Here is an 18752-nt window from a genome sequence, read left to right as displayed (position 1 = left end):
ATTTAGGTAGTCTGATTCTCGAGAAGATGGACTACCGACAACATTCGATGCTGCAGTTAATGTTCGCTTTGAACTGCAACTCGATGTACGAGGCTGTTCAAGTAGGTATGAAATTAACAACTGGAATCGTTATGAAATTGGAATTCATCAATGACTTTAAATGATGCAATCAATCTATCAATCATTCTCAACTGGAAAGCGAAAGAAGATGATTTTTTCAACAGGGTGGAGTTGAAATAGTTATCCTCCATCGAATAAAACATCGTGTTTTGACCATAATTATTGAAAGTTTGGGATTTTCCCTCTAAAAGAAAAAATGCCGAAGTCACTCCAGTTTTAAAATGTTTTAAAAATCCAGTTGAAGCATTAAGTTATCGGTCAATAAGTTTGCTCTTTTCTACAGGCAAACTTTTTGAAAGAATTATTTTTAATAGAATGATTTTGCAAATGGGCAGTTTGGTTTTCGCCATGGGCACTCGACCACTGATCAGTTACTTAGAGTAACTAATAAGGTTTGAATTAATAATTCTGAAAGTTTTTCCACTGGAGCTGCTCTTCTAGACATAAAAAAGGCATTCGACAGTGTTTGGTATAAATGTTTAAAAATGTCCAATATCCGTTTTCCTGTTTACATCACCAAAATGATACAAAGTTAGATAACTGACCGCGCTCTTCAGCTTCACTACCTAAATCAAAAGGTAATCTAACAGATTTGCAGCTTGTTAAAGTTGGTGTACCTTAGTATCTTGTGCCAAATCTATACCTATAAAAATGCAGTCCGGTCTGCCTGTCTGTCTGTCTGATCCATATAGGCTCGGAAACTACCGAACCGATCGACGTGAAAATTTGTATGTAGGGGTTTTAGGGGCCGAGAAAGGTTTTCATGATAGTTTAAGATCCCTCCCTTTTCTGGAAGGGAGGGCCCCCATACAAATGAAACACAAATTTCTGCACATCTCAAAAACTAACCAAGCAAATGAAACCAAATTTGGCATGTGGATGTTTTTAGGAGTGACAAATATTTCCATATTAGTTTGACACCCCTCCCTCTTCTGGAAGGGAGGGGTTGCATACAAATGAAACTCAAATTTCTGCATATCTAGAGAACTAACCAAGTAAATAGAACCAAATTGGGTAGGTGGATGTTTTTAAGGGTAAAAAATATACCGATAATTATTTGACACCCCTCCCTCTTCAACAGGAGGGGTCCCATACAAATGAAACACGAATTTCGCACAGCTCGAGAACCAATCAACCAAATACAATCAAATTTGGTATGTGGATGTTTTTAGGAGTAACAAATATGTCCATATTGGTTCGTAACCCCTCCCTCTTCTGGAAGGGAGGGGTACCATACAAATGAAAAACAAATTTCTGCACATCTAGAGAACTAACCAAGTAAATAGAACCAAATTTGGTAGGTGGATGTTTTTAGGGGTAAAAAATATATCGATAATGGTTTTACACCCCTCTCTCTTCTAAAAGGGAGTGGTCCCATACAAATGATACTCAAATTTCGCACAGCTCGAGAACCAATCAAGCAAATATAACCAAATTTGGCAAGTGAATGTATGTAGATGTAACAAACATGTCCATAATGTTTCGACACCCTTCCTTCTTGTGGCATGTCTCCAAATGCCATTTTTAAATCCAAGATGGCGACTTCCGGTTTCTGGAAAACAGCGGCAAATGACCAGATACCTCCCAATATGGGTATTTCCGGAATTGTTATGACGCACTGAAGCCACAAATCGACCTCAGACAACATTTTGAATTGTAAGATGGCGACTTTCGGTGTCTGTAAAACAGCGGCAAATGACAAAATGCAACCCAATATGAGTATTTCCGGAATTGTTATGATGCACTGAAGCCAAAAATCGACCTCAGACAACTTTTTGAATTGTAAGATGGCGACTTCCGGTGTCTAGAAAACAGCCGAAAATGACCAAAAATCACCCAATGTGAGTGTTTCTTTAACCAGAATGACGCTCAGAGGCCAAAAACTGTCCCCTAATGCCATTTTGAAATCCAAGATGGCGACTTCCGGTTTCTGAAAACCAGCGGCAAATGACCAAATGCCACCCAATATGGGTATTTCCGGGTTTTTTATGATGCACTGAAGCCACAAATCGACCTCAGACAACATTTTGAATTGTAAGATGGCGACTTCCGGTGTCTAGAAAACAGCCGATAATGACAAAATACCACCCAAGATGAGTGTTTCTTCAACCAGATTGACGCTCAGAGGCCAAAAATGCCATTTTGAAATCCAAGATGGTCACTTCCGGTTTCTGAGAAACAGCGGCAAATGACTAAAGACCACCCAATATGGGTATTTCCAGCATTGTTATGATGGACTGTAGCCACAAATCGACCTCAGACAACATTTGAATTATAAAATGGCGACTTCCGGTGTCTGGAAAACAACCGAAATCGACCAAATACCACCCAATATGAGTGTTTCTTCAACTAGATTGACGCTCAGAGGCCAGAAATTGTTTCCTAATGCCATTTTAAAATCCAAGATGGCGACTTACGGTTTCTGAAAAATAGCCTGAAGTGTCCAAATACCACTCAATATGTGTATCATCGGATCCAGAATGATGCAAGTAGCTAAAAATTGACTTCAGACACCAGTTTGAATTGTTAAATGGCAACTTCTGGGAAACAGCCGAAAATAACCGAATACTACTACATATGGATATTTCCGTAATCGAAATGATGTATAGAAGCCGAGCCTTGACCCTGGACACCATTTTGAATTCGAAGATGACCACTTTAAGTTTCTAAAACAAAAACGAAAATAACTGAAATGCATTCAATATATTTCCGGAATAGAGGTGATGTACAAAAGCCAAAAGTCGAGGATGTTGTAGTTCCGATGAAACCAATCATTTCAAATGATATAAACAAATCGCAAGCAATCAATGAATTTTAAATGTTTAAAATAATTAAATTGAACACTAAAATAGGCGAGACGAAGTTTGCCGGGTCAGCTAGTCTTATATAATATTTTTACTTTTGATCTCTCTGCTTTACCACCAAAATGTAAAAAATCATCCCTAATTTGTGACGATACAAACATTTCCGTAAAAGGAAAAACCCTTCGTGTCATATGCAGTCGGCTGTAACAATGTCTAGATATATTTTTACCGTTCTTACAGAAATGAAACATTTCTCCTCATGCATCGAAAACACAATCAATTTTTGTTTCTCAGTTTGAGTTTCATTTCTCAATGAATTTGGTCAAGTTAAATAATTAGAGCTAATATTAATATAAACTATACTTTCAGAGCAAGCCGAGAGTATCCAGTCGAAATAAATAAATATAGAGAGTGTTTCTATCCTCTTGTCAACATGAATTCTAGACTTTGTCTCAAGAATAAACTATAATTTTACAAATTTGTCAGAAAAAATTATCAAATAGTTCCGACAAAAATCGTTGCAATGCCAAATTACAACGATTAGTTCACTTCATGGTCAGTAAGATAGGTGTAAGATTAGGTTTGAGCTATTGTAATTCATTTTTCTTTTGCTTGACTAGATGGTTTACAATTTTTGTACGATTATATTAATTTAACTATATACAGTTATGGAGAAAATAATAAATACACTTGCAGTGTTGGATAATTTTTCATATTTGCGCAGTAATTTTAATTGTTGTATGATGTTATGTTACGTCATTACGATCTGCAGACACTCTTTTTTAAAGAAGAACGGAGAAATAATAAAATAAATATAAATAATAAATCTATATCGGTGATTCCGTTTTTTTCTTGCGTGAGTTAGTGTTTTTAGAGTGGCGAAAAAAATAAATACATTTTTGAAATATATATACAAAACAATCCAAATTAGCTTTATTTCTCTACATATCGTTAGCAAAGTGACCTCTTACATTACAAAACTCACTTCCAATATTTTATGGCTTGTCCTTTGTTTGGTAAAACCATATTCAATCTTTGTGGTATTTTCACTGCCAGGTTTTCACGAGTAGAAGCCGGACTAGCATTCCACGTTGCCTGTCCGACGTTCCATAAATCTGTTTTCTTATTTGGATGATGCTTTGCAACCTAGACTTTCCCGATCTTCCATAAAATTTCTAAAGGATTTGAATTAGGAGTCTGCGCTGGTCAAATTAATAATTTTAAAATTTTGTTTAAAAATCATCTTCGTGTTTTCAATACTGTATGTTTAGGATCGTTATACTGCATAGAGATCCAGCAAAGTGGCATGTTTTCTTCGGCATACGGAAGCAAAATCGACCACCTAAATACACAGGAAACTTCATTCTACTTCAAAAGCGACACATTTTGGCAAGAACTGAATTTCTAAAAAGTTTTTAGACTAGGGTGCAACAAAATGGCACATCGTGTTTTTGTCGGGTGAGTCGAAATTTAACCTTTTTGGTCCAAACGGTCAGCAGCTGGTGAGAAGACCGGTGAATGCTGCCTTCAACGCACAATTAACCAAGAAAGTAGTCAAATTTTGAAGTGACCACAAAACGCTGTTGTGCTGTTTTCTGATGCTGGTGTGGAACCCATTCATTTTATAACATAGACTATGAATACTAACGACTATGTAGATATTTTACGTAGCGTAAAGCTTTCGTATGTCAAAGAAAACATGCTTCTTCGTTGGAGGGTAACGATCCTAAACATACGGCAGTGAAAACATGAAAATGATTTTCAGAGGAAAATATAAAATTGATGGATTGGCCAGCATAGTCTCCTAACTTTATCCGTATCAAAAATCTATGGAAGATTGTTAAGTTCTACGTTGCAAAGCATCATCTGAAGAATAAAACCGACTTATGGAATGACGTACAGGCAGCGTGAAATACTAGTCCAGCTTCTACTCGTGGAAACCTGTTGGTAAACATACCACAAAGGTTGAATATGGTTTAACGAAATAATGGATAAGCCACGAAATATTGAGAGTGATTTTTGCAACGTAAAAGGTCACTTTGCTGACGATATGTAGAGAAATAAAGCTCATTGGGATTGTTTTGCATATATATTTCAAGAGTGTATTTATTTTTTTCGCCACTTTAAAAAACACTTAACTTAAGAAAAAAAATTTCGGAATCACCGACACAGAAATTTCTCCAGTTATTTCTTCGTTCCTCTTTTAAAAAGAGTATCTGCAGATCATAATGACGTAACATAACATCATGCAACAATAAAAATCAGTGCGCAAATACGAAAAATTATCCAACACTGCAAGTGAATTTATTATTTTCTCCATGACTGTAATTTAACTATAAAATTATAAACACATACAACAGAACACACTAGAAATTTTGAATAAATATTAGGAAATAATTAATTTAACACAAATCCTCCTTCCTATCGAAAATAATAAAAAATATAAAAAAATAATTGTAGAAGTGTACAATAACTGCAAAAGTCTTCTTATTTTCAATCTCAATACCAGAGGGTGGGATCTAGAAATAGGTACCCCCCATCTATCTACTCAGACAGTGCCCCGTTACTAGGCCGACGTATGTACAAAGAGCTCTTTTGTTGAACTCTAGGAGCTTTTTTGAATGATTCTCGTTTGGTGTTATAAATCTTTTAGATTGGGAGCACTTTTTGACATCCAACCAATTAGTTATCACCTTTTGTTCCTCCCAGTGTTTAAGCTTCATTTTCACTGCACAGTTTGATAAACCACAGAAAGGTTCTGGACCGATAAACTGTGAGTTAGATCCTTGTTTTGCAAGTTCGTCTGCCTTTTCATTCCCACCAATGCCACAATGTCCTGGAACCCAATACAAATTTACTGAGTTTGTTTGACATAGCTGTCGCAATGTGAGAATACATTCCCAAACAATCTTGGATGTACATTTATAAGCATCAAGTGCTTTCAGTGCTGCTTGACTGTCAGAGAAAATACAAATATTTGCATGTTTGTATTTCCTAGTCAGACACACATTCGCACATTCAATGATTGCAAAAATCTCTGCTTGAAACACTGTTGGCCAGTATCCCATTGCCACTGAAACATTAATTTCAGGGCCGAAGATTCCTGCACCAGTTTTGGTACCTACTTTTGAGCCATCTGTGAAAAATATCGTTGAACCGGGACGGACATCAGAACTCCGACTTCCCAGTCTGTACACGACGTTTCGCAAACCTTGTAGGGAATATCATGATTGTCCTGAGGTATTTATATCTTAAAATAAGTATTAATAACGACATTGTATACAAACTCGTGAGTCTCTACGAGCTAAAAGCTCACAGGCAAAATCAATGAATAAATTACAAAAGAATGATACTCTTGGAGAATTTCTTAAAACTTATTTTATACTTGTACTACATTTTAAAACCTGAAGTGGTACTTGGGTTGGAAGCACATTAACAAAATAAGTTTGAACTAGCATTTAAACTCGAAATCATCCTAGAAACAAAAAGATCGCAGGATTTTTTTCCATAAACATTTTACGCATATTTAGTAAGACTGACAGCAAATTTGGGCTACGTTGTAACTCAACAATGCCTTTTCCCATTCTTAAAATTAAAATATTTATGAATACATAGAGCTTAACAGGGGGTCCCCTTTTTTCAGCAGTCGCAATCTTGTCACCTACAACTTTACTGAAGACACGATTTCAATAAAACAAGCCGTTTTTGTAATATAGAAATTTTTATTCGTTAGTCACCATTTTGGAAAGGCTCTTTTGAAACAGCAGCCACTAGTCTACATGAAGAACTTATATTATAAATTGACCTTTTTATCAAAAAGGAACAACTGTGATATAATAGTTTTTTTAACCTATTTACCATGGAATGCCCATGTTTCACCTAATACATTTCGAGTATTTCATCTAAATGCACAGAAGGCTGTATGAGCTGCTTAAAATTGGCTTCTTACCCTAAACAAACTTTTACTTGCTCCTCATTATATGTGAAGTTAATAGAATATAAAAATATCCAGCACAGCTAAATATGTAAGATACTACACAGGGATTTTCTGTAAAAAGGTAAATTCGCTAAATCGAATATCGTTATATTCTTCACAAAATTTTCAATTTCAAATACAGGTTGGACTCGACTATCCGAATTTTGTAAAATATTCACTCCGAATAACCGGAATCTGCGGTTAATTGAACCAATTTTTTTCATATCTTATTTGTTTTTTCTCATCGAGACCAGTCAGTTTGTTTATATTCTACTCGGTGAATATGCAACATAAAACAAAAAAAATAATCCAGTGACTGGATGTCGATGTTTGTCAAATATAAAAAACATAATAAGACGAATTAATCGTGTCACCTCTCTTTATGCATTGAGTTAAAATCGTGGCATACAGCACAAAATACTCCATCAAAATTTGCATTTCTAGATTGGAACGGCAGAAAGACAAACGTCACAAATGTGAACAAAATTCGGAGTTTGGAGTTTGGAGTTTGGAATATTCATCGAAAATCTTCATGACTCATTGTAAACTACATATATCAACAATCATAAAAAATGTTGCTCCCTCATTCCAATTATTTTTTGTTGAATAATAAATTCAGAGTTTGATCTTCTTCTTCTACTATTTAAAAATGGAATTCCGTAACGCTTGATAATATTGAATATTATTATAATATTGTTATTATTCTCTGAGGTGTACAATAATCATCATCATTTTGAATCGTTCTAAATCAAAAATAATAAGCGGTGACATGTAGGTTTTTTAACATGAAAATGTTCGCTGATGTTCAGGAAAGACATTTGAGGAAAAATAATAGGTATCTAATTACTAAAACTTGAGATATTATTCAGAAAACTACATAAAAAATGCAAAGTTATGACTTTTTGTGCTAAATTTGCCTCTAAATCGAAATTCAAAGCGATTACATATGATTCTTTTTTCACTAAAATGTTTGTTAATGTTCAGGAAAGACATTTGAGGGAAAATAATTAGTATTTAATCACTAAAACTTGAGATATTATTCACAAAACTACGTAAAACATGCAAAATTATGACTTTTTATACTTAATTCGTCTCCAAATCAAAATTCAAAGCGATGACATGTGATTCTTTTTTCATTAAAATGTTCGTTGATGTTTAAGAAAGACATTAGAGAAACAATAATAGGTATCTAATTACTAAAACTCGAGATATTATTCACAAGACTACGTGAAACATGCAAAATCATGACTTTTATGCTGAATTTGCCTCTAAATCAAAACTCGAAGCAGTGATCTGTGATTTTTACTATAAAAAAATGTTCGTTGTGTTTAGGATTTGATACTTGAGGGAAAAATAATAAATATCTGATTATTTGATATTTAAATATTTTCCACAAAACCACATGAAGAATGCAAAACCATAATTTTTCAGGCTCAATTTGTCTCTAAATCAGAATTCAAAGCGATGACACGTGATTTTTTCAATGAAAAGTTCGTTAATACTCAGGAATGACATTCGAGAAGAAATAATAGTTATCTGATAACTGAAAATAGAGATATTATTCACCAAACTAAGTAAAACATGAAAAAAAATGTGTAAAAACTAGGTATGTTTGAAGATGATTTTCTGCATACAGAAAAATACATTAAAATACTCTTTTTGAAATTTATATATTATACATATACTACATGCAAAATTTTGACTGTTTGAGCATTAGCTCAATTCGCCTGTAAATTGAATTATTTTTTCAATAAAATGTTCGTTGTTCCTCCAACATCTGCAAATATTTTCTTGCAGAAGAACTTATGTTTTAATTTGGTGCGAGACGAGCAGAAAAAAATTACATTTCTGATGTTTTCGTAGTTTTGTGAATAGTAACACATTACGGGATTCGAAATACTTTTTTACTTTTACCAAAACTAGATCTTGGGACATTTGGCTGGAGGAAAGGCCACATTTCATTGGTTTAATCTTTTTTTTTAATTTCTACGTAGTTATGTGAATTAAAACGTTAACTTCTTCTCAGACGTGTTCCTTGGACACCAACAAACATTTTCGTTTTAAAAAAAAATCACATGTTATCTCTTTAGATATGATTATAGAGCAGAACTAAGCATGAATGGTCACGCTAAATTCTTCTTACATTGATTTCTTCCTTCTAAAAGTTACATAAAAAGAGGTTTTACTGTGAACGATCGACGAATATCCGGTTATCACCCGAGTGTGGTATATTCGGAACTGGGATGACCCCACATAACATTTCCCAAAATAACGACTTCTGGTTTCAGAAAAATAATCTAAAGTGGTATTTGGCCAACCATTTCAATACTTTCGAAACTTCCGAACTCCATGCGTCATTTTGAAATCCGAAATGGCAACTTCCAGTTTCTGTAAAACATCCTCAAATCACAAAATGCAATCCAATATGGGTATTTCCGTTTTGGCATTCTCAGAATGTTAAAGTACTTAAAGTGATGATGGACGTAAAAGATGTGAAATACTTTTGAAGTGAGTTGTGTTAATAATGTAATGAATCATAAAAAATGATTCCTAATATTGAAACTTTTGATCCCGAGCATCGCCGGGAACGTTCAACTAGTACTATATAAAAATGGAATTCCGTAACGCTTGATCTTCTTGATATTATTCCCTCCGTCTCTGAGGTGTACAGTAATCATCATCATTTTAAATCGTTCTTAATCAAAACAGTAGGCGATTACATATAGGTTTCTTTGCATTAAAATATTCTCGTCGATGTTCAGAAAGGGCATTTGAGGAAAAGCAATGAATATCTGATTACTAAAACTTAAGATATTATTCACAAAACTACGTAAAATATGAAAGATTATGACTTTTTATGTTGAATTCGCCTCTATATCAAAATCCAAAGCGATAACATATCATTCTTTTTTACTTAAAATGTTCGTTGAAGTTAAGAAAAGACATTTGAGGAAAAATAATAAGTATTCGATTACTAAAATTTGAGATATTATTCACAAAACTACGTAAAACATGCATAATTATGACTTTTTATATTCAATTCATCTTTAAATCAGAATTCAAAGCGATGACATATGATTTTTTTTATTGTTCATTGATGTTCAGAAAAGACATTGGAGAAAAAATAGTGAGTATCTGATTACTAAAACTTGAAATGTTATTCACAAAACTACGTAAAACATGCTAGATTATGACTTTTTATGATAAACTAGCTGACCCGGCAAACTTCGTCCCGCCTATTTTTGTGTTTAGTTTAATAATTTTCAATATTCCAAATTCATTGATTTCTTGCGATTTGTTTATATCGTTTGAAATTTTTGGTTTTATCGGAATGACAACATCTTCGTCTCTTGCCTTTAGTACATCACCTCTTTTCCGGAAATACTCATATTGGGAAGTATTCAATTAGTTTCGTTGTTTTCCAGAAATTGAAAGTGGTCATCTTCGAATTCAAGATGGTGTCCAGGGTCAATGCTTGGCTTCTATACATTATTTCGAGTACGGAAATATTCATATGTAGTAGACTTCGGCTGTTTCCCAGAAGCTGCTATCTTACAATTCAAAATGGTGTCTAAGGTCAATTTTTAGCTTCATGCATCATTCTGGTTAAAGAAACACCCATAATAGGTTTTATTTAGGCATTTCCGGCTGTTTCCCAGAAACCGGAAGTCACCATCTTAGAATTCAAAATGGTGTCTGTGGCCGATTCTAGCTCCTGTGTATCATTCTGGTATCGGAGCATCTCATATTGGACGGAAATCGGCCGTTTTTGGCTGTTTTTCAGAAAGCGGAAGTCGCCATCTTGGATTTCAAAATGGTATTTGGAGACAATTTCTGGCCTCTGGGCGTCATTCTGGTTAAAGAAACACTCATATTGGGTAATATTTGGTCGTTTTCGGCTATTTTGATATTTGGAGACATTTTCCGGATAGAAACCGGAGTTTCCATCTCAAATTTGACAATGGCGTCTGGAGTCGAAAATGTTTCTTGCTTTCAGAAACCTCAATATATCAAATTTGGTTCCATTTGCTCGATTTTTTCTCAAGATGTGCAGAAATTTGTGTGGAACCCCTCCTTTCAGATTAAGAAGGGTGCGAAACATTATAGACATCTTTGTTACATCTAAAAATATTCACCTGCCGAATTTGGTTCCATTTATTTGGTTAGTTCTCGAGAAATTTGTGTTTCAATTGTTTGGAACCCCTCCCTCACATAAGAGGGAGGGGTGTCGAACCATTATGGACATTTTTGTTACCGCTTAAACATTTACATGCCAAATTTGGTTCTATTTGGTGGATTGGTTCTCGAGCTGTGCGAAATTTGTGTTTCTTTTTTATGGGACCCCTACCTTTTAAAAGAGGGAGGAGCGTCAAACTGTTATGGATATATTTGATACCCCTAAAAACATCCACCTGCCCAATTTGGTTCCATTTACTTGGTTAGTTCTCGAGATGTGCATGAATTTGTATTTAATTTGTATAGGACCCCTCCCTTCTAGAAGAGGGAGGGGTCTCAAACTATCTTAGTCACCTTTCTCGGCCCCTAAAACCCCTATATACAAAATTTCACGCCGATCGGTTCAGTAGTTTCCAAGCCTATATGGAACAGACAGACAGACAGACAGAGCTGCATTTTTATATGTATAGATTCGTCTCTAAATCGAAATTCAAAGCGACTACATGTGATTCTTTTTTGGCGTCGTACACAAATTACGTAACGCATGAAGGGGGGGGGGGGAGGGGCGTTGAGTCCGCGTTACTTATTGTTACATAGGGGAGAGGGGGGAAGTTGAGACCGTTACGTAACCTGGATGTTTGCTCAAAATTGCGAATTTGGGGCAGGATGTCCAGCGTTACGTAATTTTAGGGGGGGTCATATAGAACGTTACTTATCGTTACATAGGGAGGGAGGGGATCTGAAATCTAGGTTTTTAGCGTTACGTAATTTGTGTACGACGCTTTTCATTAAAATGTTCGTTTATGTTCAGGAAAGACATTTAACAGGTATCCAATCACTGAAATGAAAGCTAGGTTGGACCATTTTATCTTTACCTTCCTATGAGGCACTTTGCATGTTAATAAATCTAGATGGACTTAAAATGCGACGAGAATTCGCAATGGTAGCTTTTATAAACGATATAATTGCACAAAGAGTAAATAGCACAGAAATTCTAACGAATTTGAACTTTTATGCTCCCACTCGTTCTCTAAGAAATAGGAATTCGTTTTATATCAGTTATCAAAGAACGAACTATGGCCAAAATGAACCTCTCAACAGAATGATGTCATGTTATAACAAATTTTGTGAATTTATCGATGTAACAATGAATAAAACTACTCCTAAGAACATATTTTTTTCAAGATTTGGCGGTTAAGAACGAATCAGTGAAATATAAATAATGATTCTTAGTTTTGAAACCTTTGATCCCGAGCATCGCCGGGAACGTTCAACTAGTAAATAATATAACTCAATTAGGTGTGATTCAGTGATTCTGCTTTTAATTTTTCTTTAATTGATTACCTTTCAGGTTTAAGTCTTACTTAATTTTACTTGTTGTTTTGCTGCCAGCCAAAATACATTTTTTCGACCACACTCTGAAATTATGCACTTCAAATATCCACTTTTTGGCGGTCTGATTTATCTCTTGAGTGTTTTTGTTGTTCTGTTTCACGTTAAAAAAGTTTCTAATTTTTACATTTTCTTCCGATCGTGCCGATCATGGCAACGATTGAAGAAATTCTTGTTTCCTCAACGGTACCCATTATTATTCTTCGATTCGTGCTATTTGAAGCTCGATCTCGCAAAATAAAAAATTTTTATCCTACAAGATTCGGCATTCCGTATTTTTTGAGTACAAAGTATTGCATATTTTCTATTCTACAAAATTGGAAAATTAGCGATTATGAGATTGTTTGGGATTGCTGAACGAAAATGAAATTGTTGTTCTTATTCGAGCAAGTAAGAACATTCAACATTATGAAAAAGAGCCTGTTGCCTAGTTTTCTACATCAAATAGTGTGTGAGAATTTTGTGTTTAAATTTTTTTTCCAGCCACAAGATTTACAAGATTTTACTGAGATGTATTGAAAACTTTCAAAAAAAATAAATCATTAATAGCTACATATTTTCTAAGCGATTTTAATTGGGCGAATATTCCCCTCTTAAAGTATTACATATTCAATACCTAAGCAATGATGTTCACCAAGTAAACTAATAAGTGATTAGATATGTATGACTTGTATTTTGAAATTATATTTGGGGTGCTTTTTGCAACACATAACTACTGCTTAGTAACATGTGAAATACCCTTGTAATGTTCGTTGCTTGATACCATTTTGTTACGATGTCCTTAACATGTTTATTTAAAACAGCTTCAAACGCGCTTTTTCGGTTTATCAAAATACAAATATATTGGATACTGACAAGATAATTATTAAATTTTAGTACATAATGCTTATTTGTGATGCTAAAAACAATTTCTGCTGTGATTCTAAATTTCCTTTCCAGTATAGTATTTGAGATGTCATTGATGCCTATTATATGAGCATTAAATCCATCTTCGTAAAGCGTAAAAAGTGCTATCTTTAATGCCTATTGGTCTCAACAAGATCGATCCGTTGTTTCTAACATGCTTTTGCGAGTCGATAAGTTAAAAAATGTGTTCGCAATATCTGTAATCTTAAATAAGTTATTTAGCAAAATTGCAGTGAGGAGATTATTTATAAATGTTTATATTGTTCCATGACATAATCCACCTGGCAATTTTAAAAGCAATGGTATTGTTCCATACAATCAACCACACTATTAAAAATAAGACCCATAACAACTTCCCGTCAATGAATGTTTACGAGTATCCTTTCCCCACAATTAACGCTTCGAACGTATCAAACAATTAGCGATTTACGAGCATTACCGATGTAAAGCTGTGGGGCTCTCTACACTTTCCCTCCTCCCTCGCTCAGTTTAAGCAAAAAATCGGGTTTAAAAAACCAAACATTCATCCCATTCCCTCCGAATCCCCTATTTACTCCTAGCCGCACCTACCTGCTGAAGTGTTCTTGCAGCGACTTCCGATGAATCGAAGCAACACTTTTTCCGTTCTCGTTTTTTTTTCTTCTTTGCGTTCGCTTACACACCACAGCTCACTTGGATTTTTCTCGGGTGTTTTTTTTTTCCTCACTCTCTCTCGGATTGCTTTCAACGCGGGAATTTACCGTTTCCCGGACGGAAAAATTTTCCCTCTGTTCTTCTTCTTCGTCGACGACTTGGTTTCTTCGGTTGGTTTCGGAATTTTGGCAGTACGAGACAGCAGCTTACTTGCTTACTGGCACGTGCTTCACACTTGTCGCACGCTTCCTAAGTTAACCCCTTGCGGGTCCCCTTGCGGACTGTCTGGCGGTGCTGCCGTTGCGAGAAGAAAAAACCGGCGGAAGCTTTTCTGGTAGCGTTTGCCGGGATGATAGTTTTTCACTTACCACTTCAGGTTTGGGTTGGGTTGGGTTACGAGATTTAGCCGAGGTGGGAATCGGAATTTGTCTGTGATTTTTTTTTTCTCTTTCTCTGTTCGGTGGGTAGAGAATTATTACGTGCTTACAGTGTTTGAGATGCTTTGTTTGTTTTATTTTTCACTTGAGCTGCATTTGGAGCGCGACTGTTACGTGGAAGGCGAAAGTCAAGTTCCAGCAGAATGTCGCTGGAATTCATTCACACCAGCAGTGGTGCTCCGGGAGGGTGTGTTTTTTCGTCCACAGAAGTCTAGTAAGTATATACAAGCAGTGATGTTTCACCGGATTAGATAGTCTTCTGGTGCTTGGTGGGTTCTAAGTTTCATGTCTTCACGGAGAAGTAACGAGCGAAAAAGTCACAGCAAGTGTGCTGTTACGAGCGTGACTTAGGCAAGCAGGGAAAAATATGAAACGAACTTTCCTGTCCAACTGTTTTGACTTCAATCGTTCTGCTTCTACGTCGTCGTCGTCGTCGTCGACGTTGGAGAGCGTCAAAAGGTTTATGTGATAATGAGGCAGAACATGCGACCTTTTTCCGCGCGCGTAGCAAACTAGACCCTTTTTGGTTCGCAAGAAAAAACACACACAAAAAAAATTCGCACCAGCTAGGAAACCGTAAGTACACTCTCACACTCGATTCCTTTCCACTGGGCCTTAATTTATGGTGCACTTTTGCGAAGATTTTTTTTTTTATTTTGTTTCGTTCGTTGCGTCGGCCTTTTAATTAAATTCAAGCACACACTCACAAATTGTCTGCCACGTTCTCGTGGGAGGTACAAAGTCGCTATCACACTAACTTACTATCACGTGCACTAGACACAACACTGAATATCTACACTAAACTCTAGCTGGAAGAAGCATCTGTTTACACTAAGTGAACTTTCACTAGAACATTGCCAACAATCACAACCGTTCCTAAAATTAAGTGAGCTTTGCTTTTCTTGTGAGGATAGCTTCTATAGAACCGTAGAATAAAGTCTGCTTTCTCTTTCAAAGCTTGGATTCGATTTACAAGAAATAATCGGACACAGAAAACTAATTTGTACACACGCACACGCACACGAGAGCACGCACCACTGTGAGCCTCTTCACGATGGAACACTGGGACGGATACACTCTACTAAAGGGGAACTAGGTTCAATCTAACCGGACTCTAACGGTTGAAATATCCTATACTCTAATCCTATTATTTTCCAATTATTTCCGTTATAAACGAAGTGTTGTTCAATCACTAATCTAAACTTTCGGGCTGATTGTTCACCGCACGAACCGCGCTGATCGATAGTTTAATTTTTTTTTCTATTTTGTTTATTTATTTATTCACTGCTCCACGGGATGCACTGATTAGTGGGCATTTCGGTTGCATCAAATCACACAAAGGGGCATTGTGTGCACCACCAGCTGGCCAGGCCTAACTACGGAATCATCGACGGTGTCCTCCGGTCTCGAACAGGTCTTGCCACGTTGGTCGGTCGCGATAAACTGCTTGCACATCGTCCCGACTGGTACGAAACGGTTTTTCCGCCAGACAGGCAGTCTGCCACCGTCAGCCAGTCAGCAGTGCACCCCGTACCTTCCGGCCTACCCCAACGGAACCCACCGTGTCCGAGTGACCCGACGCGCCAAAGCTGTATGCTGTCGACTGGTTTGTTTGTTGGACAGCTTACAAGCTGAATTAACTAGTTTTAATTTTAAATCATTAGAACTAGGTATCAAAATTGTAAATTTTATTATATCTTTCTAATAAATCTCATTAATAATTGGAAATAAATTCCAAAACAGTCCCCAAAATGCTGTCACTTTTACAAACCACACACCGTCAGCGATTTTTCCCACGCGAATCGAACCCCTGAAACCGACTGCGGCATTGAGTTCCCGTGCGGCTCTCCGAAGGGGTACCCAATAGGAGCAGTCGCCACTCACGCTCCCGCGTTCTCGTGATTCAGTAGAGAATTGCTCACCTGTGCCCTGTGTGTTGTGAGCAGCAGCAGCAGAAACTGCCAGCTTCTTCACCACCCGTAAAGGTGGTTGTTTTTCGGGAGATAAGTGCGATGATTTCACGCTTCAGTTGATGTTGATGTCTTTCTTCATTGGCCCAGGTTGATGGGAAATAAAGTACGACGATGACAAGGCGATGAAACGATCGACCGTCGCTGATGAGATCGACCGTGAGAGGATTAACGACCGTGCGTCTGAATCAGTTGTTTTTTGATGGGGACGCGTGGTGTTTCATGTTGCAAGTGCGTCGAACAAAGGTTTCTCCTCAATGTCTATTTTTAAATCTCTTACGAAAAGCGCATAACTTATTAAATAAATAATAAAAATATACACAGTATGTAAACTGTTGAATCTTGACGAAAATAAGAACGGCTAGTCAATAAAAAACTTAGGAAATCGAACGAAAAGCAGAAAAGTTGTACCATGGAACCGCGGCATGTAGAGATTAAACATTGAATGATAGTTAAAAAAAAATAAATGATATTTCGAACGTGTCTAAATTTAATAAAACGCTTTTGAAAACAATTCAAAAGGTCAAACAGGAAGAAATTTTAAAAACTTAGAAACTAAAAAGATACATATCCGATCAAAAAACTAAAGTTTTGAAAAATAGGGTAGGATTGTATGACATGGTGACGTGCGACTAAACCCTGTAATTACTGTAATTAAAGACACAACAAATTCGTTTGTTTACTTATTTTTTAATTTTTTCAGAACTATATTTAATTACACTCGAAAGAATTTCATTTACACTTGGTGATGTTGTGCCTGTAGTGTTTTTGTTTTGTTCAAACAACATTTAACAATTAGGTACAACGAAGTTGAAGTTTAAAAAGATTCATTTTTGTTTTTTGCTTCGCAAGTTTGTTTCATTTGCCAACAATTACATTTACTGTACCACAAAGACAGCTAATATAAGAATATTATTTTATTTGTAAAGTTAAAAATAAAAAAAAAATTCTAACAATGTTGAAATGTAAAAAAAAAGATTCTGAATACCAGGTGTACTCCTAAGTAATTTCCGGTTTTTTCGATGGATGGTGTTCTGTTTTGTACCGCTGTAGGTAACCCATACCATATGTCATTTTGTTCAGTCATATCGAGTGCTTGAACTGCGTTGGCATTATCTCTAAAAAATCTTCCAGTAGGTTTTTATTGCGCGTCGAAAAGGTCGAATTTTGTACCGTATTCTGAGCATATGCGCCATGCATTGCTTTTCATGTTCAATCAAGGAAAAAAAGTGTCCGAAAGCCAATGTGCGCTTGTGAAAGTTTATGGTGATCGTGCATTAACACTACGAACATGTGAAATGTGGTTTCGACAGTTCAAAAATGGAGATTTCAACCTGAACGACGCCTCGTTGGGCCATGCTCTTTCTGAGCAGCGCTTGAACTCGTACGAAAATGTACGGAAATTTACGAAAACGGCTCACGGAGTGGATCACCTTCAAAGGCAATGATTTTTACTGGCGTGGTATCCACAATTTACCAGAAAGGTGGAAAAAATGTTTAGAAAGCGATGGAAAATATTTTGAATAAAATAAAGGTTACAGTTTTTTTTGGAATTATGTGTTTTATTTGCAAAAAACCGGAAATTACTTAGGTGTACACCTGGTATATCCAAGTAAATGGACAAAAAATTCACAAGCACTCGCCGACTCTTACTCTTCTATAAATTAGTACTTTCGATACTCGTTCGATATTATGTCGGACACGAATATTTAGTGAATTTCGAAGATAAAAAATAAATAAAATTAACTTATACCCGTTGCAAAAATGTTCAAATCTTGTTGGTTTTTATGGTCATCATATTCATGAGATAAACTTTCAATCACCATCAGTAGCAGCATTGCAGTTTTGATTGCACGCGAACAGAAGTCGTGCCCGCTACAATGATAGACTACAAGAAACTAGCGGCGCTTTGCTCCACATATGAGCCGCTGAGAGCAAAAGTAGTACATGTGCCATTTTTACACTTTTTGGGTTTTTTGCATAAATTGATGCAGAAGGCAATAATGTACTAGAATATCCAAGAAAAATCGAGATCTGATAACCTAAACCAAAGTTATAGCCAACACAATTTTCGGTAATTAACATTATCACCGTTTCGTTGAGAGCAAAAGTGGTACATGTCCAGTCTGTGCATGTTGGATGAATTGTAAGTCGAAGATCTTAGGATATAAAACAATCATGTCTTCAGCAAAGTTGGTCAAGTGATTGGATACTTTCAGATGAAGATTTGTCTGCTTTGGAATTTTCTCACTACGTGGCGCTAGTGTACCCGTGCCTATCTTGTAACAGAAAGCATTTTACCTATATCAGTATCAACTCGTGTGCTGTTACTAAATAC

General features: G+C 36.0%; 1 long non-coding RNA gene across 1 annotated transcript in view; it reads right to left on the bottom strand.

Annotated features, from left to right (window-relative positions):
* Positions 1-15922, bottom strand: part of LOC129721759 (uncharacterized) — a 95788-nt gene extending 79866 nt beyond the window's left edge. Inside the window, exon 1 of the long non-coding RNA XR_008727461.1 lies at positions 13945-15922. This is a non-coding gene — a long non-coding RNA (uncharacterized LOC129721759). The remainder of the gene's footprint in view (positions 1-13944) is intronic.
* Between the last annotated feature and the right edge of the window lie 2830 nt (positions 15923-18752).

Source organism: Wyeomyia smithii, chromosome 2, assembly GCF_029784165.1.
Source record: "Wyeomyia smithii strain HCP4-BCI-WySm-NY-G18 chromosome 2, ASM2978416v1, whole genome shotgun sequence".
Lineage (NCBI taxonomy): Eukaryota > Metazoa > Arthropoda > Insecta > Diptera > Culicidae > Wyeomyia > Wyeomyia smithii.
This window is presented reverse-complemented; position numbering and strand designations above follow the sequence as displayed.